The following is a 25,759-nucleotide window of genomic DNA, read 5'->3' as shown; positions in this document are numbered from 1 at the left end:
GGAAGTGGCTTATCTGGGTGAATCTGTCACAAGGTCTTTCATGAAGTATCAATCAAAATGTCATCTGAAGACTTAATGGGAGTGGAGGATCTGCTTCCAAGATTACTTACACCTCTGTAGATAGAAGGCCTAAGTTCCTGTTTATGGCCAGACCACTTCCTAGCCATGTGACCTTTCCACAGAGAAGTTTAGGATCCTCAAGACTTGGCGGCTGTCTTCCCTCAGAGCAAGTAATTCAAGAGAAAGCAAGAAGGCGTAATGCTTTTTGTGACCTAGTCTCCTAAGTCACATTTTTCTATCATTAGAAGTGAGTTGCTAAATCCAGACCATATTAACAGTAAGGGGTTTTAGGGCCGACCTTCTGAAGACATGAATCTCCAAGAATTTCTGGCCATATTTTATAACCACCATAAGACCAAATCTGCATATTTTACTTGTGTAAATATTTGCTTATATTGTCCTCTCAACTCATTTTTGCATGTAACTTCCTTGATCCTGAACTCCTCAACCTCTAAAACAATAAGAAATAGATTTCTCTTTTTAACCATCCAGTTTATGGTATTTTTCATAACCCCATGAATAGACAAAGACAACAACACAGGATAGATGAAAGTCAACTTCCGTTTTTCCCATGTTGTAGTCATTCATCCCTGAAACATTTAATGACAAGACTCTCCTTTCCTTGCTATTATACTTTGCACTGCCCCTTTTGTCATAATTTGTGTTCATATATGTGTGGATCTGTTTCTGACATCTCTTTTATGTTCTGTTGGTTTGTGTGCTTATCCTCGTGTCAATACCACACTGTCTTATTTATTATACCTTTGTAAGACCCTTTTGAAAAAAACTACAAGATTTGAAAAGCAACCTGATACCTAATTACGGTCATTTCTCTTACCTTGTCCTTTTTTGTAAAAATATCTTACCTATTCTTGGTTCTGGGCATTTCTGTGTTCATATTAGAATTGTATGTCAAGTTCCTTAAATAAATTTGATGGAATTTTAATTTGAATTCTATCAACTTTATAAATAAATTTAGAACAAGCAACATAATTAAAATTTTTATAATATTAAGTCTTTCAATCTATGTACGTGAAATATCTCTCCATTTGTTTAGGTCTTCTAAAATGTTTCAATAAAGTTAATTTCCTTGTAGAAATCTTACACCTTTGTCAAATTTATTTTAATATCATTTTCTCATTGTTGCTTATACATAGAAATGTGAAAGCTTTTTGTTGCTGACGATACTTTCTTTACCCAGTGACCTTACTTAGGACAAAAGCTGTAGAATCTTTTGGATTTTGACCATATCATCTATCAATATAACAGTTTTATCTCTTCAAATAACTATATGTTTTGTTTCTCTTTCTTGATTATTGCACTAGCTAGGACTTCCAGTGCAATATACAGAGTAGGGATAGTCAGGATTCTTATTCTTGTTCCCAATCTTAAAAGGAAAGCTTTCAGTTTTCATCATTTCATATAGTATTTTCTGTGTTTGGTGATAACCTCCATCACATTCAGGGAGTTTCCTTTTGTTATTACTTTACTAAGAGCTTTTGTCACAAATATTAATTTTGTTTTTTCGAGACGGAGTTTTGCTCTTGTTGCCCAGGCTGGAGTGCAGTGGCATGATCTCAGCTCACTGCAACCTGCGCCTCCCAGGTTCAAGTGATTCTCCTGCCTCGGCCTCCCAAGTAGCTGGGATTACAGGCATGCACCAGCACGCCTGGCTAGTTTTTGTATTTTTAGTAGAGGCGGGGTTTCACCACGTTAGTCAGGCTGCTCTCAAACTCCTGACCACAGGTGATCCACCTGCCTCGGCCTCCCAAAGTGCTGGGAGCCAGAATGCTAGGCCTACAAATACTAAATTTTATAAAAGCTTTTGCTGCATTGTTCTATGAATTTGTTCTGTGTAATCTGTTAATGGGATAAATTTTATGGATTGATTTTGCTAATGTACCAAATTTTCATTCCTGTGACAAAACCAACATGATTGTAATGCATTCTCCTTATATATATTTCTGGATTTGGTTCGTTAGAGTTTTATTTAATATATGTTTGTCTATGTTCATGAGAGAGATTGACCTGAAATCCTTTCTTGAACTCCCAAGTTATATCAAAGTTATGTTAGCCTCAAAAACAAATTGAAGAGTAGCCCTTCTTTTTTTGTAATCTTGTATATTTTATGGAGTTTTGAAAGTGTTTATTCCTTGAATATTTGACAGAATTCTCCAGTGAAATCTCTTGGCCTGGAATTTTGTTGTTGTTGCTGTTGGGTTTTTGTAGGAGTATTTTTTTATTGTTGATTCAATCAAAATGTATTTAACAGTGATATAATTCTTCAGATTTTATATTTCTTCATTGACATAGTTTTGGTAAATTATATTTTTATAGAAATACATCCATTTCTTCTAAATTTTTAATACTTTTGGATATGTTTTCCATATTATTATCCATTTAATATCTGCAGCATCTGTAATACCTCCTTTTGCATTCCTGATATTATTATACCTTGTCTCTTTTTTCTTTATCACTCTTACCAGAGTTTCTCAATTGTTTTACTCTTTATAAATAACCTTTGATTTTTAATCTTTTCTGTTTTGTGTTTATTGCCTATTTTTATTACTTTCTGCTCTTTGTTAACCCTCTCCTTTCTTTCATGTTGCTGTTCTTTTTTCTGACTTCTTGAAATAGAAGCATGACTCAAATTTTCACCTTCTCTTTTTTCCGAATGCATGCATTCTTCAATGTTATAATTTTTTCCCTATGTCTTGACATAACTTTAGTATACGTGTTGATATATGTCGTGCTATTATTTAGTTCAAATTATTTTCCTTTTTTTTTTTTTTCTGAGACAGGGTCTCACTCTTTCACACAGGCTGAAATGCAGTAGCACAATCTCAGCTCACTGCAACATCCACCTCCCAGGTTCAAGCAATTTTCCTGCCTCAACCTCCCAAGTAGCTAGGACCACAGATGCCCACCACCACGAATGGCTAATTTTTGTGTTTTTTGTAGAGACAGGATTTCATTATGTTGCCCAGTCTGGTCTTGAACTCCTGGACTCAAGCAACTGATCCTCCTGCATTGGCCTCCCAAAATGCTGAGATTATAGGAGTAAGCCACTGCACCTGGCCTCAAATTGTTTACTAATATTTATTATCTTTTTTAATCTACATATTATATATAAGTACATTTTCATATAAATTCTAAAGTTCTTAAATATATCCAGTCATTTTAGTTATTTTTTTCTTAATTGTTTCTATGTTTCATAGATTTAGAAACAGTAGATAGCTCAGTTTCAGGCCATTTCATTCATTGATACTTAGTGTAATTCAAAATATACTGGGATTTGTTTTTATTGTATTATTTAGTACTTTCTATTTCTGACATCTTTGCTTTATTCCTTTTTTTCTTTCTCATCTTTTTAATTCATTTGGTATTTTTTTAATCATTCTGCTTTTTTCCCCAATATTTGGAAATTAATTACTCATATTATTTTGGTGACTACCCTACCTGTTATACCACATATACTTAGGAAGTCTGAAGTTAATCAAAGCTTTTATTCTCCTCCCAGAAAACTCAAGAACCTTGAAACATATTAGCACCATTAATTTCTCTTACCCAGCTTATATATTATTGTTGTCAGGTTAATTACTATTTAGTGAAAAATATATTACTGTAATGAACTATATATGAACAGTAATAAATGTAAAACAAAGTAATATATATGAACAGTAATATATTTATTGTATATTACTGAATGTATGAGATACTAGAAGCAATGTAGAACAAAGTACTAAATATATATGAGCAATACTGTTCTCATACATTCCATCTGGGACTACTTTCCTTAAGTCTGAATTATGTCTTTCAGAAGTTCCTTTGGTAAAGATCTACTGGTGATACATTCTCAACTGCTGCTCATAAAATATATTTACTTTTTGTCTATTCTTGAAAGATATTTTTCCTGGGATGGAATTCCAAATTGACAGGTATTTCCTTCTAGAACATTAAAGATAACATCTTTGGGAGCTGTGAACTGACAAAATATCAAGAGTTTACGCAGTGATAAGAGACATGAGAGTTCCAGTTGACCAGAGTGGAACATCCTTGTTGAACACCCAAGTGTACAATAAAGATTTCAGGATCGCTTTATCCTATTGTTAAAACTAAACTAGCCTAGAGTAAAAAGAATTGAAAATCTGTCTTGATAAAGCTAAAAACAAGCTTCAAAAGGAACAAGCTGGTCCTCAAGTAACTTAACTACCTGCCAGAACAAATCCAACACTTTTATTACTAGATAAACAAAAGCAGGAAAATGGTACCCATAACCAGAAAAAAAGAAAAGCAAAAACTAGTGCATCTAAACACACCCAGAAATGGCCAGGCGCAGTGGCTCACACCTGTAATCCCAGCACTTTGGGAGGCTGAGGCGGGTGGATCACGAGGTCAGGAGATCGAGACCACAGTGAAACTGCATCTCTACTAAAAATACAAAAAATTAGCCGGGCAAGGTTGTGGGTGCCCGTAGTCCCAGGTACTTGGGAGGCTGAGGCAGGAGAATGGCGTCAACCTGGGAGGCAGAGCTTGCAGTGAGCTGAGATCTCGCCATTGCACTCCAGTCTGGGTGAACAGAGCGAGACTCTGTCTCAAAAAAAAAAAAAGAAAAGAAAGAAAGAAACACACCTAGAAATGAGAGGGGATACAATTATTAATTTTTAAATTTTTATTAATTAATTAAAAGTATTAAAAGATGAGAACTTTAAACCAGCTATTGTAAATATTCTTAGTGATTTAAAGAAACACATGAAGATGATAAGGAGAGAAATGGAAGATACAAAAAAGGAACCAATGGAAACCTGTGGATGAAAAATATTAGAGAATTTTAAAACTCACAAAATGGGATTAACAGCAGATCATACACTGCACAAGAAAAGATCAGAAAACTTGAAGAGAGCAAAAGAAACCATCCAAAAATGAAACATAGTGAGAAAAAAAGACCAAAGAAAAATTATGCACAGAGAGCCTCAGAAACCTTAGGGACGATAGCAAGCAGTATAAAATACATACAACTGTAGTCCCAGGAGGGCAGGGATGGGAGTGTGGGAGTGTTTTAAGAAATAATGGGCCAGACACGGTGGCTCATGCCTGTAATCCTAGCACTTTGGGAGGCCGAGGCAGGTGGATCACCTGAGGTCAGGAGTTCAAGACCAGCCTGGCCAACATGGTGAAACCCCCATCTCTACTAAAAATACAAAAATTATCCAGGAGTGGTGGCACATGCCTGTAATCTCAGCTATTTGGGAGGCTGAGGCAGGACATAGAGGTTGCAGTGAGCCAAGATCATGCCACTGCACTCCAGCCTGGATGACAGAGTGAGACTCCAGCTCCAAAAAAAAAAAAAAGGAAAAGAACTAATGGCCAGATTTTTTCCAAACTTGATGAAAACCCTTTGTGTAGTAATCTGCTACTGCATAACAAATTGCTCCAAAATTTAGGGACTTAAAACAGCAAACATTTATTTTCTCACAGTTTTTGAGGATTAGGAATCTAGACATGTTGGAATCAGAATGCCTCTGACTCAGGGTTTCTCATAAAGTTACAGTCAATGTGTTGACTAAAGCTGCATTATCTCAAAGCTTGACCAGGAAAGGATCTGCTCCCAAGCTCACTCTGTAGCTGTTGGCAGGCCTCAGGTCTTCACTGGCATTGGCAGGAGACATCAGTTCCTTGCCTTGTTGATCTCTTCATGGGTCTAAAATGTTGTAGCTTGCTTCCCTCAGAGTGAGGAGAGAGGGGGAGCGAGTGAGGGAGAAAGGGAAGGAAGTTGAGAGAGAGAAAGTAAAACAAAGGTCAAGATCTTTATTTAAGCTAATCTTGAAAGTGACATCACATCATGTTAACCATATTCTGTCAATTAGAAGTGAGTCCCTGGGTAGAGCCCCAAAGGTGAGACTTCATAAGGACCTCATAAGGTAGGGATCATTGAGGTTCATTTCAGAGCTTACCCGCCACATCATTACATCACACCGTACACAAAAATAACCTGAAATGAATCATAGACCTAAGCATAAAAAAGGAAAACAATAAAATATCTAAAAGAAAATCTTATGATAAGCAAAAATTTCTTCCAAGACATAAGAATAAATTACAAAAAATTTGATAAAGTGGACTATATTAAATTAAAAACTTCTGGCCAGGTGCGGTGACTCATGCCTGTAATGCCAACACTTTTAGAGGTCAAGGTGGGCAGATCAACTTGACGCTACGAGTTCAGAACCAGTCTGGCTAATAAGATGAAACCCCCATCTCTACTAAAATTACGAAAAATTAGCCAGGTATGGTGGCACACCCCTGTAATCCCAGGTACTCAGGAAGCTGAAGAGTGAGAATTGCTTGAGCCTGGGAGGTGGTGAGCCGAGATTGTGCTACTGCACTCCAGCCTGGGCCACAGAGCAAGAGTCTGTCTTAAATATAAATAAATAATAAACAATAAAAATAAATAAAATTTAGAAAATGTCTGCTTTTCAAAAGCCACCATTAAGAAAATGAAAAAAGACTGTGAGAAAAAAATTGCAATTAGTATATCTGACAAAAGACTTGATTTTTTTAACCTTTCAACTCAATAATAATAGACAATTTTACTACAAAGTTAAATGTATACTCATCATACAAACATGCAGTTTTACTCACAGATGTTACCCAAGAGAAATGAAAACACATCCACACAGAGACCAACCTGAGCAACATAGTGAGACCTCGTCTCTACAAAATAAAAAATAATAAAATTAACCAGGCATGGCAGTGCATGCCTAAAGTCCCAGCTACTTGGGAGGCTGAGGTAGGAGGATCACCTGAGCCCGGGAATTTGCAGCTGTGAACCCCGATCATGCCACTGCACTCCAGCCTGGGCAGCAAACCAAGACTGTTTCCAAAAATAAAACCAAAATATATTGACACAAAAAACCTGTACACAAGTATTTATAGATATTTTATTTATAATGGCTGAAAATGAGAACCCAAATGTACATCACCAGGTGCATGGATAAACACTCAGAAATAAAAAGGAACAAACCACTGATACACACAACAACATGGATGAATCTCAAAAACGAGATTGAAAATTAAAAAACCAAACATAGAAGACTACATACTGTATGGTCCCATATGTGTGAAATTCTAGAGAAAGCAATTCTAATTTATAATGATAAAACACTTTGGATGCGTAGGACTGGGATTTGAGGGGTGGGGCAGTGACTTCAAAAGGGAAGAGGGAACTTTTTAGGGAGATGGAGTCTCGCTCTGTCACCCAGGCTGGAGTGCAGTGGCACGATCTTGGTTCACTGCAACCTCCGCCTCATGGGTTCAAGCCATTCTTTTGCCACAGCCTCCCAAGTAGCTGGGACTACAGGCATGTGCCACCACGCCCAGCTAATATTTGTATTTTTAGTAGAGACGAGGTTTCATTGTATTGACCAGGCTGGTCTCAAATTCCTGACCTCAAGTGATCCATCCACCTCAGCCTCCCAAAGTGCTGGGATTACAGGCGTGAGCCACCGCACCCGGCTTATTCTATATCTTAATTCCTGTGGTAGTTACATGAGTGTATGCTTTTGTCAGATCTCACCAAACTACACTCAAAATGGCTGCACCTTATTTCCCACAATTATATCCCAATAAGATTGATTTTAAAACCAAAATAAATATTGCCTTTGCATGATTCACTGTCTCCTGTCCTCCTGAGATTCTGATCAAAGGTATTTTAAACTTTTATTTTGCATTTCTTTCTCTCTCACCCTCTTTATTTTTCATCTTTTTTCATTGTACTGTATTCACACAGTCTCTTCTGATCTGTTATTTTACAAATTATCTTTTTTAATGTTCAATTTGCTGTTGTATATTCTTAAAGGGTTGGTTGGTTGGTTTGTTAAGTATTATTTTAGGTCATGGATACATGAGCAGGTTTGTTGTATAGGGAACTTGCATGTCACAAGGGTTTGGTATACCTATTATTTTGTTACACAGACAACAAACATAGTACTTGATAGTTTTCTGATCCTCTCCCTACTTCCACCCTCCACCCTCAAGTAGATGTCTGCTGTTTCCTTCTTTGTGTCCATGTATACTCAATATTTAGCTCCCACTTGTGAGAGCATGCAGTATTTGTTTTTCTGTTCCTGTGTTTGTTCACTTAGGACTATGGCCTCCAACTCCATCCATGTTGCTACAAAGGACATAATCTCATTCTTTTTTATGACTGCATTGTATTCCATGGTGTATGTATACCATATTTTTTTAATCCGTCTACCATTGATGGGCATTTAGGTTGATTTTGTGATTTTGTGAATAGTGCCACAGTGAATCTACACATGCATGTGTCTTTGTGGTAACAATAATTTATATTCCTTGGGGCATATACCTAATAACGGGAATGCTGGGTTGAATGGTATACTTCTGTTTTAAGTTCTTTGAGAAATCTCCAAACTGCTTTCCACAGTAGCTAAACTAGTTTCTATTTCCACCAGCAGTGGAAAAGCATTCCCTTTTCTCTGCAACCTTGCCAGCATCTGTTATTTTTTTGACTTTTTAATAATATCAGTCTGATGTGTGTGAGATAGTATCTCATTGTGGTTTTGATTTGCATTTCTATAATGATCAGTGATGTTGGGCATTTTTTCACATGCTTGTTGGCCACATATATGTCTTCTTTTGAAAGTGTCTGTTCATATCCTTTGCCCACTTTATAATGAGGTTTTTTTTCTTACAAATTTGTTTAAGTATCTTGTAGATTCTGGATATTAGACTTTTATAGCATGTATAGTTTGCAAATATTCTCTCCGTTCTGTAGATTGTCTATTTACTCTGTTGATAGTTTCTTTTGCTGTGCAGAAGCTCTTTAGTTTAATTAGGTCCACATGTCAACTTTTATTTTTGTTGCAACTGCTCTTGGAGTCTTCGCCATAAAGTATTTGCCAGGGCCTATGTCCAGATGGTATTCCCTAGATTATCTTTCTGGGTTTTTGTAGTTTTATTTTATATTTAATTTTCCAATCAACCTTAAGAAGATTTTTGTATATGGAATTAGGGGTCCACCTTCAGTCTTCCACATATGGCCAGTTATGTCAGCACCATCTATTGAATAGGGAGTTCTTTCCATATTACTTGTTTTTGTCTACTTTGTCAAAGATTAAATGGCTGTAGGTGTGTGACTTTATTTCTGGGCTGTCTATTCTGTTCCATTGGTCTGTGTGTCCTTATTTTTTACCAGCACCATGCTGTTTTGGTTGCCGTGGCCTTGTAGTATAGTTTTCAGTTTGTTAACATGGTGCCTCCAGCTTTGTTCTTTTAGTTTAGGATTGCCTTGGCTATTCAATCTCTTTTTTGGTTCCATATGAATTTTTAAACAGTTAAATAGGTTTTTTTTCTAATTCTGTGAAGAATGTCATTGGTAGTTTGATAGGAATAGTGTTGAATCTGTAAATTGCTTTGGGCAATATGACCATTTTAACAATATTGATTCTTCCTATCTATAGCATGGAATGCTTTTTCATTCATTTGTATCATCCCCAATTTCTCTGAGCAGTATTTTGTTATTCTCGTAGAGATCTTTCTCCTCCCTGGTTAGCTACATTCCCATTTTATTCATTTTGTGGCTCTTGTGAATGGGATTGTGTTCTTGATTTGGGTCTCAGCTTAGATGTCACTGATGTATAGAAATGCAATGGATTTTGGTACATTAACATTGTATCGTGAAACTTTGCTGAAGACATCAGATCTAGGAGCTTGTGGGCAGAGACTAATGGGTTTTCTAGGTCTAGAACTATATCATCCATAAACAGAGATAGTTTGACTTCCTCTCTTCCTATTTGGATGCCTTTTACCTCTTTCTTTTGCTTCATTGCTCTGCCTAGGATTCCAGTACTATGTTGAATAGGAGTAGTGAGAGTGGGCATCCTTGTCTTGTTCCAGTTCTCAGGGGGATGCTTCCAGCTTTTGCCCATTCATTAAGATGTTATCTGTGGGTCTGTCATATACAGCTTTTATAATTTTGAGATATGTTCCTTCAATGCCTAGTTTTTTCAGGGTTTTTAACATGAGGGGATGTTGAATTTTATCAAAAGCCTTTTCTAGACTGGACACAGTGGCTCACACCCAGCACTTTAGGAGGCCAAGGCAGGCAGATCACTTGAGGCTAGGACTTCAAGACCAGCCTGGCCAACATGGCAAAGCCCCATCTCTACTAAAAATACAAAAATTAGCTGGGCATGGTGGCATGTGCCTGTAATCCCAGCTATTGGGGAGGCTGAGGCATAAGAATCATTTGAATCTGGGAGGCCAAGGTTTCACTTAGCCGATATTGTGCCACTGCACTCCAGCCCAGATGACAGAGCAAAGAGAGTTTTCTGCATCTGTTGAGATGATAATGTGGCTTTTGTTTTCAGTTCTGTTTATGTGGTGAATCCCATTTCTTGATTTGTGTATGTTGAACCAACCTTGCATCCCAGGAATAAAGCTTACTTGATTGTGGCGGATTATCTTTTTGATGTGCTGCTGGATTCAGTTTGCTAGTATTTGTTGAGGATTTTTGCATCTATGATCATCAGGAATATTGACCTGAAGTTTTCTTTTTTTCTTGTATGTCTGCCAGATTTTGATACCAGGATGATTCTGGCCTCATAGATTGAGTTAAAGAGAAGTCCTTTCTCCTCAGTTTTTTGGAATAGTTTCAGTAGGAATGGTATCAGCTCTTCTCTATACATGTGGTAGAATTTGGCTGTGAATCCTTCTGAGCCTGGGATTTTTCTAGTTGATAGGCTTTTTATTATTGATTCATTTTCTGCAGTCACTATCTGTTGGTCTGTTCAGGGATTCAATTTCTTCCCGGTTCAATATTGGAAGGTTGTATGTTTCCAAGAATTTATCCATTTCTAGGTTTTCTGGTTTGTGTGCATAGAGATGTTCATAGTGGTGTCTGAGGTTTTTGTTTGTTTGTTTGTTTGTTTGTTGTATTTCTGTGGGGTTAATAGTAATATCCCGTTGTCATTATGATTATTTATTTGGATCTTCTCTCTTTTACTTTATTAGTCTAGCTGGTGGTCTATCAATCTTATTTATTCTTTCAAAAACCAACTTCTGGATTTGTTGATCTTTACTATGGTTTTTTGCATCTCTGTTTTCCTTCAATTCAGCTCTGATTGTTGTTATTTATTGTCTTCTGCTCGCTCTGGGGTGGGTTTGCCCTTGTTCCTATAGTTCCTCTAGGTGTGATGTTAAGTTGTTAATTTGAGGTCTTTCTAATTTTTTTAGGGCGTTTAGCCCTATAACTTCCACTTAACACCACTTTAGCTGTGTCCCCAAGATTCTGGTATGTTGTAACTTTGTTCTCATTAGTTTCAAATAATTTCTTGGTTTCTGCCTTAGTTTTTTGGTTTCCCAAAAAGTCATTCAGGAGCAGGTTGTTTAATTTCCATGTAATCATATGATTATGAGCAATTTCCTTAGTATTGATTTTTATTTTTATGGTCTTGCACTGTGGTCCAAGAGTGTGTTTAGTATGATTTTTTTTTTTTAATTTGCTGAGGGTTGTTTTATAACTGATTGTGGTCAATTTTAGAGTATGTGCCATGTGCAGATGAGAAGAATGCACATTCTGTTTGTTTTGGGTGGAGAGGTCTATAAATATCTGTTAGGCCAATTTGGTAAAATGTTCTGTGCAGATCGTGAATATCTTTGTTAGTTTTCTGATTTAATCATCTGTCTAATATTGTCAGTGGGGTGTTGGAGTTTCCCACTATCATTGTGTGGTTATCTAAGTCTCTTTGTAGGTCTCTAAGAATTAACCTTATGAATCTGGGTGCTTCTGTGCTGGATGCATATTTATTTAGGATAGTTAGGTCTTCTTGTTGAATTGAACCTTTTACCATTATGCAATGTTCTTCTTTGTCTTTTTTGATCATTGTGGGTTTAAAGACTGTTTTGTCTGAAATTAGAATAGCAATCCCTGCTTTTTTCTGTTTTCCATTTGCTTAGTTTTTCTCCATTCCTTTACTTCGAGCCTATGGGTATCTTTGCATGTGAGATGGGTTCCTTGCAGATCACATAGAGTTGGGTCTTGCTTCTTCATCCAACTTACCACTCTGTGTCCTTTAATTTGGAGCATTTAGCCCATTTACATTCAAGGTTAATATTGATATGTGGAGTTTTGATCCTAGATCATACATTTGGTCTCTTTATATAATCCTGTATTTCTCAGAAGCTTTATTCATTCTTCTCTGTTGTTTTTTCTTTGTTTTTATCTGAGTTATTTCAGATAAACCAGTCTTCAGACTCTGAGATTCTTTCCTCAGGTTGGTTGATTCTGCTGTTAATACTTGTGATTGATTGTATTACGAAATTCTTGAAGTGAGTTTTTCAGTTCTATCAGTTCAGTTTGGTTCTTTCTTAAAATGATCATTTTGTGTTTTATGTCCTGTATCATTTTATTGTGTTTCTTAGTTTCAAAGTTTGCTTCTGATCACTCCAATATCTGTTATCAGACAGATCTGTTTCTTTTGGATCCTAAGCATCTTGTCTGGTTTCTCTATTTATTAGTAATTGCCCTTGAAAATTTTTGTTATAAAGCTTCCATAGTATGGAAACTTTGCCTTTGCCTCTTCTGAGTGCCTGAGAGCACTACTGGGTCTGAGAACTTCAACTAAGGGTGGGGTTTCTGGGCTTTGTTAATTTTGAGGTGTGTCTGTGGTCTGTGGCCACAGAAGATTATATTTTTTCTTCTGCTTTGTTCATAACCAAAGTACCTTCCCTGTAGTCCTGTGACTTTGAGAGACGTGGCATGCATTCAGATATGGTTCACCTTTACCTTGAAGGGATGCTCTTTTGGGATACCAGATCAATGATGGAGAGGTTCTCTCCACCACACCCACTGTTAGTGGTAACAGAGTCAGATCCCAAGTGTGGAGTATTGTAAATGCCATCCTGGAAAGAGGAAGCGTTGGTGCTCCAAGATTCTGTTAGGTTTTCTCAATATAAGCTTTCATTCAGAAATTGTCTTGGAACATTTTCACTATATTTCCCTGTGTTTAATGCTTTTACAGAGTTGTAGTGGAGTTTTTAGTGAATTGATTAATCTGAATAATTTAATATGCCTTTACTAGATCCAAACATATATTCTTTAAAACTAACCCACCTCACTTAGCACAGTAATCGAGAACTTGGCTTCTAATAATTTTTGTCCCATACAGGGTTTGTATATGTCTGTGATCAGTTACAGCATCCTGGAAATTGAAATGGACTGTGGCTCTAAAATAAATTATCAGAACTGTTGCTGGGAATTAGTATCAGGATCATTAAAACCAATGTGGCACCTATATAATACATAATAATTAAGAAACAGTAGTTGATCTTAGTATTATTTCTTGACTAAAATAAATATGTTGTGTACCATTATATTTTAACTATATTACTTTGTATGAGATGGTGAGGCCAGCTGCAGATCAAGAGAGAGAAAATGGAAAGAGTTTTACAGCTTGTTATACTCACAGTTCTCTGGACAAACCCTGCACACCACACAGGACCACTCAGGGGAAGCACTGGGGTCAGTCATGAGGTAGAAGGTGAAGGGGGTAACTGTGAGCACACACTTTATTGTGATTTTTACAGAAAGGAACAGATGATGCCATGGTGAACAAGTTTTGGGTTGGCTGATGTGAACAAGTTCAGTAGGCTTCATGGCATAGTGGCTGTTTCTGGGTTGGTTGGTTGGTTGGTTGGTTGGTTTTTTCTGTTTCCTGGCCCTAGAGTGATTATGGCAGATGTAGTGGCCCAGAATGTGAGAGCCCAATAAGGGAAGTAGTTGGAGTTGTACACTCAGCTGCTCAAAATAGAAACTGACCAGCCTCTTTGCCAGGGTCTCAAAACTAAGTCAAGACTTTTAAGTCTTGACAAGTCAGAAATAAGTCAAGACATGTAGCTATATTATACCTTGAGGCAACTCATAGTGTAGGATCCTAAGCCTATGATATAAGGACACATTGCTCTAATGGACCAAAAGTGCCTAACCTTGTTTTATTTTTACACTGTGTTGAAACGGTAGCTGAAAAGTAAGGGTCTGTTGCATTGATTGAAATCTTCAAAACATCTTGAAAAAATGTACCATAATTTTTAACTATGTGTCTTCCTTAATGATGGACTGCCTGTGCTGAGGATGTCCTGTAAAGACTTAATATCCCACTTTCTAGCATACTAGCTTTTTCATCAGTCAGTATGCTTTGGTGATTAGAAACTGTAAATCTACTCAGAGAAAGCTTCTGCCACTTGGCAGATATTTTGCGTCCAGTTTAAGAGAAAGGCAGTGCTACTCCTTTGTTGGTTTCATTACATTTGATTTTCCCATTGTTTTCAGAACAAAAAAAAAGTAAATCAATTTGGTTTAATGTCATTCTTATATTAAAAATAACATGTAGACTATTAAAATGATATATATTAACTCTGCAGTAATAGAAGCTCATTAATATTTTATATGCTTGCTTTAACGTATTTATACACTTGCCTGAAAATATCCAAATCTGCTCTGATTCAGAATTTTAGTACCCCTGTAAAAGTATTCAGCAGTATTATTAGTATCTTCGCTGTCCATCTTTTCACTCTTTTAAGTTCAGAATTATAACTTGCAATTTAAAATGTCTAATACTTTGGTCTGCAGATGTATACAAATGGATCCAGAAACAAAAGCAGATCCCTTAAAACTCAGTTTAATTTATATAACAAACAACTGAGTGACCATTCTTTTCCAAGCATTCTGCTAAATGCTAGAAACACAAGACAAGTAAGGCTTTGCCACTAAGAACTTATTCTATCCCATTGCCTATTTTTGTTTCTCGAAACTAGCATTCATCACTGTCAGTAATTATGCTTTATACTTGTTTCTTTTACATGTTTTAAAATATTCTCTCTTTCCTACGGGACTATCAGCTCCATAAAGTTTATTTTATACCTTACTGTATCCCTAGCTCTTAAAAGAGTGTCCAGCAGTAGTAGATACCCAGAACATATTTTTTGAATGAATGAATGAAAGCTAGTGAGTTTTATCAATTATTGTTTCTTTTCTAGGACAAACTCTTCTTCCAATTTTGATCCTTTGTGGTCAAAGTTAGAATTTCAGCTTTTTGAAATGCATTTGAACTTTTAAAACATAATATAATGCACCCCCAGTATTTAACAGACCTAAGAAACTTGAATTCTCATAATTGTACCACTGCTGTATAATGAGACTTGTTTCTCATCTTACAAACTTGAAAATGCTATTGATTCTAAGAATTGTTGGCCGGGCGCGGTGGCTCAAGCCTGTAATCCCAGCACTTTGGGAGGCCGAGACGGGCGGATCACGAGGTCAGGAGATCGAGACCATCCTGGCTAAAACGGTGAAACCCCGTCTCTACTAAAAAATACAAAAAACTAGCCGGGCGAGGTGGCGGGCGCCTGTAGTCCCAGCTACTCTGGAGGCTGAGGCAGGAGAATGGCGTAAACCCGGGGAGGCGGAGCTTGCAGTGAGCTGAGATCCGGCCACTGCACTCCAGCCCGGGAGATAGAGCGAGACTCCGTCTCAAAAAAAAAAAAAAAAAAAAAAAAAGAATTGTTATGAAGACTGTTGATAATAAAGGAATACATAGTCCTGAACATAAGCATTAGGATTAATAGGGTAAAATAATTTTTAAAAATCAGTATTGCTAATAATTAAGGTCATACTTCCAGAGGAGAAATATCACACAAAACATTGCAGCTAGGATTATTCAATTTTTTGAACTCCTGTTCTGAAATCTAGAAAAGTACACATTGGCCATATAACACAGACCAGGGTGAACTGTGCATGTGTGTCCACAGGCACCAGTCCACTAGAAATTATTGGCAGAGAGTATTTGTTGAATGGGTATCTGTATATGAACATAACTATCTGTGTAAGTATAACAGTCCGTAGTATGGTGTTGGGCGCTTGATAATGATTCTTTAAGTGTTTATAGGTAATTTATTTAAGAATTATTGAAATGTCATTTTTAAAGGAGTTTGCTAGCCAGCAGTGCAACACCAAAGAGGAATCCTTTCAACTTGAATTCTAGTATACAGTGCCCAATTATGAGCGAGGAGAGTAGCCCATATATGACTAACTTAAAAGGAGTTTACTCGAATGAGTTGTGTCAAAAAACCTCATCAATCTTGCTACTTGTTATCACACCATCATAGCTTCATTCATTTGAATACTGAAAATTGTTTGTTTCTATGGGCTTTTTGGCATTGATTTTAACTAAAATTCAGATACTGTAGAAGAAACTATAGTTTCCAATAACCATGATCTTGAAAACAACCTGAATGTGGTTCATAGAATGACAGATTGTTCCTCTCTCTGTATCCCCTTTCGTGCACCTCCATAGTCAGCTTTCAGGTATGGTTGATTCTTTCTCTTCTTTCTCCTTAATGTTTTTCAAATCCATTTGCCTTCATCCCTGCTACCCCTGTCTTAGATCAGATCACCATCATCTCTTACCTCTCTTACAAACTCTTCGTTTATCCCTGGACTGCTGCAACAGCTTTTAGATCTGGCTGTTACATGTATATCCAATCTCATTTCTCATCACTTCCTATTTTTTTATTACTCTGCTTAAGGTTTTAGAGAAACCTCTATCACATTGAGGATTTTTTATTATAAAAGATAATATTACTAGGTTTTTGTTGTTGTTGTTTTGTTGTGTTTTGCTTTGCTTTGCTTTTTTGAGACGGAGTCTCGCTCTGTCACCTAAGCTGGAGTATAGTGGCGGGATCTCGGCTCACTGCAAGCTCCACCTACTGGGTTCACGCCATTCTCCTGCCTCAGCCTCCAGAGTAGCTGGGACTACAGGTGCCCGCCACCATGCCTGGCTAATTTTTTTGTATTTTTAGTAGAGACAGGGTTTCACCGTGTTAGTCAGGATGGTCTCAATCTCCTAATCTTGTGATCCACCCACCTCAGCCTCCCAAAGTGCTGGGATCACAGGCGTGAGCCATCGCGCCCAGTAATATTACTAGTTTTAAAGATCAAAATGATATCCAAATCACCCAGTGCTTTAGAAATAGCTGCTAAGTAGTAAGCCAGCTAGTCACTTCTCTTTGTGGGCGGTGGTGAGGAGCGGGAGAGTACCAGTACTCTGATACCTGCTTTGCTGTTATCCAGCAAGGACTCAGACCTTTTAAAAGACAATACCAGTGAACAAAACAGGCCAAAATCCCTGCCCCCATGGAGCTTTCATTCTAATAGGAGAGACAAACATTAAACAAGAGAAATTAAATTTGTGATAGATGATAAGTGCTAAAGAGAAAAATAACGCAGAAAAAGGCAATAGGCACTGTATGTATTTTTGAGAGTGCCTCATTTTAGAAGAGGTCAGCAGGGATAATCATCCTCCACTCTCCCGCCCTTCTTTCTCTTCTTCCTTGGCCATCCACAGCCCTGTTTAAACCTAACTCGTTGTCTTCTCTGTACCTTTACTGTTCAGCTCAAGGTGGCTGGAAAAAACACACAGCCATTCTGGGTTGTCTCACTTTAAATTCATGACCACAAAAGGAGCCTGTAGTGCTGCAAGACAATCATTTTATATATTCTATTCTCTTTGGTGACTATTTCATACCCTGTTTTTCTCTCCTCATATCTTTTTGCAACTCCTCCCCCATCATCACTTTTAGTCAATAACTTCAATTCCAGTTTCACTGAGAAAAGAGAAGCAATCAGAAGGGAACTTCCGCAGTTTCCGACACTGTGGTTCTATTTTCCCATGCCTCTGTTTCCTGTCAACTCGGCTGTAATGCTCCAGTGTAAGAACAAACTCTTCATTTGTCCCTAGATTTTATTTTTGTTTTGCTGTAGTGCCTCCTTATTAGATGTTCAGTTAAATACAAAGAATTGTTTTTAAAAACAATTTTGCATAAAAACAGAATGTCGAATGTAGCAACATGAAATGGTTAACTACCCTGAGAGAAATAAATAGAAATAATTCATGGAATAAGCAATTTGAAGCAAACCAACCAACCTTCTAAAGAAATTTCCTACTTAAGTGAAATCTTGGCTTTTAAATTTGTTTGGACTTTCTGCTAGCACTGGCCGGATATGCTCAGCAAATGACATTTGGTAACAAAGCCCTGCCTAGCCTAAATAGTCAAGATAAAAGTTTGTATCTTGACCAGTGGTATATGTGAATCCAGTAAATCCAGTAAATACCACTAGAATTTTTGCCATCTTTTTTTCTTTCTGTTTCAAAGCTTACCTCCTTTTCTACCCAGCCTTAAAAACCAAGTCTTGGTACAGGACAACACATTGAGACCCCATCTCTATTTATATATATACAAAGAAGAAGGAGGAGGAGGGGGAAGAGAAGAAGGGGAAGGAGGAGGAGGAAGAGGAGGAGAGAAAAGCTCGTGTACTTACTTTACTTTTACTTGCACAAAAAGATTACTAGTTCTAGAAGGCAGTTGATTTTAGGCAAGATTTATATATATGAATTGTATCCCTCCTTTTTGGAGGATATAAATAATACTGAAGATTATGCATGAAATCAATTAAATGTATCTACTGAAGTATTTTTACTGACCTATCTTAGCTATTGGTCATAATATAAAATTCTATGACAGTCATAATAGATTTATAATTTTTTAAGTTAAAAAAATTATTTTAAATTTTAATGAAAAAATACATTACAAAGGTGATAACCTACCCCTGACATGCAATAGCATCCATATCGAGCATCAGCAGTTTGCTATATGCTATGTTGTACTAGTAAAGTACCAGACTAACTGCTAGGTGGTACTTCCATATCTCTGGGGAAGAATTCATTTGTTCTCCTTAGAAGTGGTTTTGTTTTTAGTGATTCAATGGTATAGTCTAAGTCTTGAACCAATTAGGTCTTTTATTAATAATAAATGACAAAATAAACTGCAGAACATTTTAAAAGCAAATGGCTCATTTGATGCATTTGACTCTCCCTATAATGATTTCTCTATATATACCACAACTTTATGTATTCTAGCATTCATATCAAAAGTGTTATTATTCGCTTTCAAAATGAGCCTTTTCAGGTTAGGTCTCAGCATCCTGCTTCTCTGTGTGCGTTAATTGTGATGTATTAAGCATCAAAGCTTTCCCCCTGAAAATACAGCTTTTAAAAAGTGCTAGCCTTCCTTGATCTCTAAATTAACTGTATGCATTGAATCTTGAAAGTACTTGGCTGTTTGCCTCTGTCCTCTGTACTTCATAAGAACTGAATTCTTGTAAGTTGGCTATTTTCTTGCTTGCTTTTTGTCCACCTGTTTGCTACAGTTAGGAGAATATTAGAGGCAAAACCAAATATAAGTATAGTCATGGTATACGTAGTCCTCCCTTGACTTGTTTTATTCCCCGTGGAAACTTCTGTACCTTTTGGCAACTGACAATTAAATATGACTACCAGTACTTGTGATTTTTAAAATTATCTATCCATAAGTAACTACAGTCAAAATTAAATGTAACACAAAATAAATAAAATAATTTTTTCATAGGAGGTAATTTTTCATCTTAGTATCAGAGAACTTAGGATCAGAAGCTTTTTAAAAATTTGAGTTTCTGTATGGTATCTTTTGGTTTGAAGTTTAATTTGTAATATCTTATTAATTCATCTATAATTATCCCCACTCAGCTACTACTCCTTTATCTTGCAATGTATGTATCACAAAGAATTTTGAGCTTCAAAGAAGAAGCTGTTTTACTAGTTAACTTATTAGTGTATAGTATCCATAACTGCAGTATAGATCTACTAATCTTACTTAAATGAGAGATTGTTGTTACTATTTATTTATTTATTTATATTTTTTTGAGACAGAGTTTCATTCTTATTGCCCAGGCTAGAGTGCAATGGCACAACCTTGGCTCACTGCAACCTCCACCTCCCAGGTTCAAGCGATTCTCCTGCCTTAGCCACCCGAGTACCTGGGGTTACAGGCGCTTGCCACCACACCCAGCTAATTTTTTGGATTTTTAGTAGAGATGGAGTTTCACCATGTTCGTCAGGCTGGTCTCAAACTCCTGACCTCAGGAAATTCACCTGCCTCGGCCTCCCAAAGTGCTGGGATTACAGGCGTGAGCCACCGCACCTGGTCTGTTGTTACCATTTTTATATATTAAATCAACAAACTTCTGTTGGAAAAAAATGAGATTTTCCCTACCAGATATCAAAATACATAAAACAGTATTGGCACAAGGATAGATAATGTGAACAGAATACAGAAAAAGAAAAAAAAAATGTAAAATCAGAAATTTTGGTCATGACAATGGTGGCATTTTAAATCATTGGTGAAATAATGATGTTAGAAAGATAATAACTCATTTAGAATATTCTTTATTTCATATATACAATAAATTCCAGATGTATTAAAGAGCTAAGTATAAAAAGGAGTGTATTAGAAGAAATAAAATTACTTTTATTCTCTTGGAATAGAGAAGACTTTCTAATCAAAACACAAAATCCAGAATCCAAAAAAGAAAAAGTGATTAATCGATCTAACCATAAAAATTAAAATTTTTATGAAGATACTAAACAAAGATAAATGACAGATGGGATACTGGAAAAATTTTTAAAGGGTTGATATGCAAAATTCATCAGGTTCCACATTAAAAGCTTAACAACCTAATAGAAAGATGGACAAAGTATGTGAACTCAGTGGTTCAAACAAAGCACACAAAAGCATCAATGCAAATCTCCTTTAAACATGTCAAAGCCGAGTTGATGGGTGCAGCACACCAACATGGCACAAGTATACATATGTAACAAACCTGCACGTTATGCACATGTACCCTAGAACTTAAAGTATAATTTAAAAAATTTAAAAATAAATAAATAAATAAATAATAAAAAATAAAAATTTGAAAAAAAAAAAAACACATGTCAAAGCAAGGTCAGCCTCACTTTTCATTAGTGAGATGCAAATTTAAGCAATAATTTTACCCAGCAAATTGGCAAAATGTAGAAGATGGTTAACATCCAGCGTCTAAAAATACATGGGGAAACAGGAGTTGTCATACAGTATGGGTGGGAATGTAAACTGGCAAATACTTTTTATAAGGTAATATAGCAAAATCTAACTAAATTTAAACTGTACAGATCCTTTTGCAGTTCCCGGTACAGGAATCTGTCCTACAGAAATACTTGCGTGCGTATAAGCATGTGGTGACATATGTGTCCCTGCAGTTGGTCAGGGCCCTCACATCTTTAACTATGGCTCCTAAAGTGGCCGCCTTCACTCTGGTTTCTCTGCCATCAAATTTTTCCCCACTCTATTCCATCTTTCATACTGCTGTTAGAGTTATTTTACTAAAAAGTAAATATACTGGCCCTGCCTACTTAAAGACTTCTGTTTTGTTGTTGCCTACAGATTTTTCACAATCTTTTCTCTGCCATATTTTATCTGCAGTCTGCCTTTCTACCTCCATCCTTCAAGTTCTTTATGCACCAGCCACACTGAACAACCACCCCAATAAACCCAAAGTGCTTGGCCAGCCCTCGGACATATTCCTAGTCTACATATTATTCATTTATCACATATTTATTGAGCAGGCACTGTTCTTGAAGTAATGGGAATACAGCAAAGACAAGATTCTTTTTTTTTTGAAGTTTAGATTATTGACAGTGAAGTAGAAATTATCAAATAAATAAACATACACATGTTAATTATCAGATAATAAGTACTATGCAAAAAGTTTAGAGGCTGGGTGCAGTGGCTCACACCTGTTATCCCAGCATTTGGGAGACTGAAGTGGGAGGATCACTTGAAGCCGGGAGTTTGAGACCAGCCTCTGCAACACAGCAAGACCCTGTCCCTACAGAAAATACAAAAGTTAAAAAAATTATTTTTTTTTTAATCTAGGCATGATGTGTGTGCCTGTATTGAATAAATGAATGAACACATGAATATACAATATGTAATATTTGCTTGTCCAAAACAAACTGTACATATAGAGTGAACTACACAGCATTTGCGCCTAAGGCATTCTCCTCACATTGTAAAACATTATAATTCCTTGGCTGTATATCTGTAATGTTTGGCTGCTGTAACTGTTTTTTTCTCCTTTTTTTTTTTTTTTTTAATTAACGGGATGAGAGGCAGCTGCAGGTACCAGCAAATTACAAAATACATAATTACTAAAAGTAACTGAAGCATATTATAGCATAATTCAACAGGAAAAAGAAAAAACATCTGGCACATGCTATGTTAATTTGTCATAAGAGAGTTCCAAGGAAAGTACTTGCTGCAGCTGGCAGATCCATCATTTCACTGAAATGAATAGCACACCTTTTGTTTTTAATTCTCTCATGTAATATAGAATAGAACCTTATGCAATTTAATCATCAGTCATCACTAAAGGATTTCATGCATTGAGGGAGTTTTCCTTTGTGCCGTGTCAGCCAAAATCTACATGGCTCACCCTTACCTTAAACTGTGCCTCAATCATAACAGAATGGTCCAAGCAATTATAGTAATTAATTAAAGTGTCTGAGATATTGGCCTAAATTTAAATTTCTTATCCCATAATTAAATAACTTTGTTTTATTTCATATGTCTTTTATTAGTTTTATTCAAAGTATGTGTGATGTTTTCAAAGAGATGGATACATTACAGAGAAAACCTTGCTCATACTCTCATAACCATACCATTTCAGCTAGTGTATGTGCCAGTGATAGTCACAATTAAAATACAATTAGTATGGAAACTCTCTCTTTCAATATGGGTTAGGATATTCATTTCTGTGATAGAGACAAACAGAAATTATTATTATAAAACATCCTCTAATGCAGACCTTTTTGAAATAGTCTGTATTTCCAACTCTCTGCTGAATATTTTCATATAGGTACCTCAAACTGAGTTTAGTCTAAATTGAACCCATTATTTCACCCCTCGCTGAAGTTTTCATTTTTATTTCATCCTGTATTTCCCATTTCTGTGAATGGTAGTATCGTCTACCCAGTTGCTCAAGAAAAACTCTGGGTACCATCCTGGACTCCTCCTCATACCCCACACCCCATTGTTACTAATTCAATCTCCTAAATATCTCTTCAATCTGTCCCTTTTTCTCCAGTTGCTATCATTCAGGCCATCAACATTGCTCACCTGGATTGCCACATTAACACTCTAATTTGACTACGGATTAATACCCTTACTATTTTTCCTGCTGCAGTCAGCAAGATTTCCTGATGTTCAAATCAAATCATATCACTGCTCTTCTTAAAATACTTCAGTGCCAATTTCTGGTTATGACTTATGAGGTTCTTTATGATCTGTATTTCCTTGCATTTCCAGTTTGTTCCTCTTTCACTCCCACCCCCACCTCCTAGTAACGCTGTATATCCCATTCATGCTGAACTTCTTTTGTTTCCTAAATTTATTATCCTTTCTTTTTTCCTGATATTTGAAATTTTCCTGATATGTGAAATTCCTGGATTTCATGCATGGGTTTGATTGTGACACTCTTCTTTTCCTTCCTCTGCCTTTTTCCATCTAACTGCTATTTATCTTTCATACATCAGCTTCAAAGTCTACTTCCTCTGAAGAGACAGCTCTACCCCCCTGTTCTTCCGTGTGTCTTATCATAGCACCATGAAGTTTTTATAGCATTTGCTACCTATTTTAAGCCTAGTAGCTTTCCAATATTTCTAGTGGTCCATAACTTTCACTTTGGCAGTGACTAGATCTTGTTTCCTCGTTGTCTCCCTAGCACCTAGCACAGTAGTATATAGCGTGTAACAGGCACTCATTTCAGTATTTATTAAATGAGTAAACTTCGTAATTTCCCCAGACTCCTTCTAAGATGAGCACTTAACATTAGCGTTGTGAGGAAATTTCAACCATTACTTTGTAACTTTCAGTTCATTCTTCAGATAACTTTAAAATAAGCTTCCTGTGAAGGATCTTTATAAATAAAGCTTTAGAACACATTGATTTTCCTGTTAGTAATCTCCCAAATTTATTATACCACTTGATGGTTACTTTGAAAATATAATCACTGAATTATCTCATTAGTTCTGATATGAGAACAAGTACTTAGAAAAAACTTTGAAAAAGCAAGATGTAAGATATTAGAAATGTTATTACTGGATGGACTAGTCAACTGATTCTGTGGAATTAATTAAAACATGCATAGGCTTAAAAAAAAAACACCTTTTGTTTGTCAGTTACATTCTAAGCCTTGTGAATGTAGCTTCTCATTAGGAGTTTTCATTCTAGTGGGGAGAGGCTGTAAGAGAAGAACCAACAATATAACAATCAGAAGCAACAAATAAACAATTTTAGATTTTTAAAGTGGTATGAAGAAAATAAATGGAGTCACGTGATACATACTGGAATGGAGGTAGGAGTTAGAAGAGCTAGACTATTTTAGGAAAAAACATAGTCTAAAAAGGTGACATTTAAACTGAGGTCTGAAAAATGAGAAAAATTATACCAAAAAGTCAGGAAAATATTCCAGGCAGAAGAACAGCAAGTGTAAATGTCCAATGTTAGGAAGGAGCACACTCACGTGAGTCAGTATAGTGAGGGGAAAGAATGCTGTAATATTGAAGAGCTACCTCAGCAGGGATCAGATTGAGTGGGCTATTTTAAATGAGATACTTTTACTTATTTTAAGTAGAATGTTTAAGTAGTACTATTTTAAGGTTTAAAAAAAAAAGAATGTTTAAGTAGTACTATTTTAAGGTTAAAAAAAAGTCTAAAGTGCAGCAGTGGGAAATCACTGGAGAATTTTAAACATCTTTAGAGTTTAAAAGACCACTTATAACTACTGTGTGGAAAATAGACTAGAGAGGGAGCAAAAATAGAATCAGAGAAACCAGATATTAGAGTATTAGAGTAGTTTTGGCAATAGATGATAGTGGCTTAGAATAGGGTATCTTCAGTGGAGATGGAGAGAAGCCGGCAGTTTTGAAATACATTTGGGAGATGGAACAGGACTTACTGATAAATTAAATATAGGGCATGAGGGAAAAAGGAGGAATCAAAGATGATACCTAAGCTTTTGACTTGAGCAGCTAGGTAGATGGCAATGCTTGTTTACTAGGAAGGAGGGAACTTGGGAAGAGATAGATAAGAAGTAGTTTCCATTTTGGACAGGTTATGTTTGAGATGCTTATTAGTTTTTTCTAGTAAATGTGTCAAGTAGGTCGTTGAATACATAAGTGAAGAGCTCAGAGAGGTCAGGCTTTGTTTTGTAATGTTATGTTTACAGTCATGGACTAGAGAAGATCACTTAGGGGAAAAGTGTAAATAGGGAAAGAAAACCTAAGACTGACCCAAAGTTCTCTAGTATATCTAAAGCTGACCTGCCTGCCTTAAACCATGGTATTTCTAGTTAGCTGAATGAGAAAGAGACTTCGGAATGAATTTTCTTTTTTAGCAGTCAGGTCTTTTAAAGCCATACAAAAACTTGAGATTACAGTCTTTGCATTTGCTAAATATTTTGTCACGTACTACGATTAAATATTTTTATCTAATATTAAAATATTAAATATTAAATATTTCAGAAAATCTTTATTTTGCCTTTTAGATCTTAATATTATATGATATCACAGATTTGCTTTACTAACATCTCTTGTAATTGATTGGACTTAAGTGGGAAACAATATGATTTAGTTGAGAAAACATTTTGATTAAAAGACTGGTACAACATGGACATAAAGATGGGAACAACAAACAGTGGGCACTCAGGAGAAGA

At 36.2% G+C, this 25,759-nt stretch overlaps 1 protein-coding gene across 8 annotated transcripts in view; it reads left to right on the top strand.

Annotated features, from left to right (window-relative positions):
- SCLT1 (sodium channel and clathrin linker 1) overlaps positions 1-25,759 on the top strand; it is a 231,338-nt gene that overhangs the window by 169,469 nt on the left and 36,110 nt on the right. The window lies entirely within an intron of this gene.

Source organism: Rhinopithecus roxellana, chromosome 2 (assembly GCF_007565055.1).
Source record: "Rhinopithecus roxellana isolate Shanxi Qingling chromosome 2, ASM756505v1, whole genome shotgun sequence".
Taxonomy (NCBI): domain Eukaryota; kingdom Metazoa; phylum Chordata; class Mammalia; order Primates; family Cercopithecidae; genus Rhinopithecus; species Rhinopithecus roxellana.
Note: the sequence above shows the minus strand (reverse complement) of the source record. Positions and strands in the feature narration are given on the sequence as shown.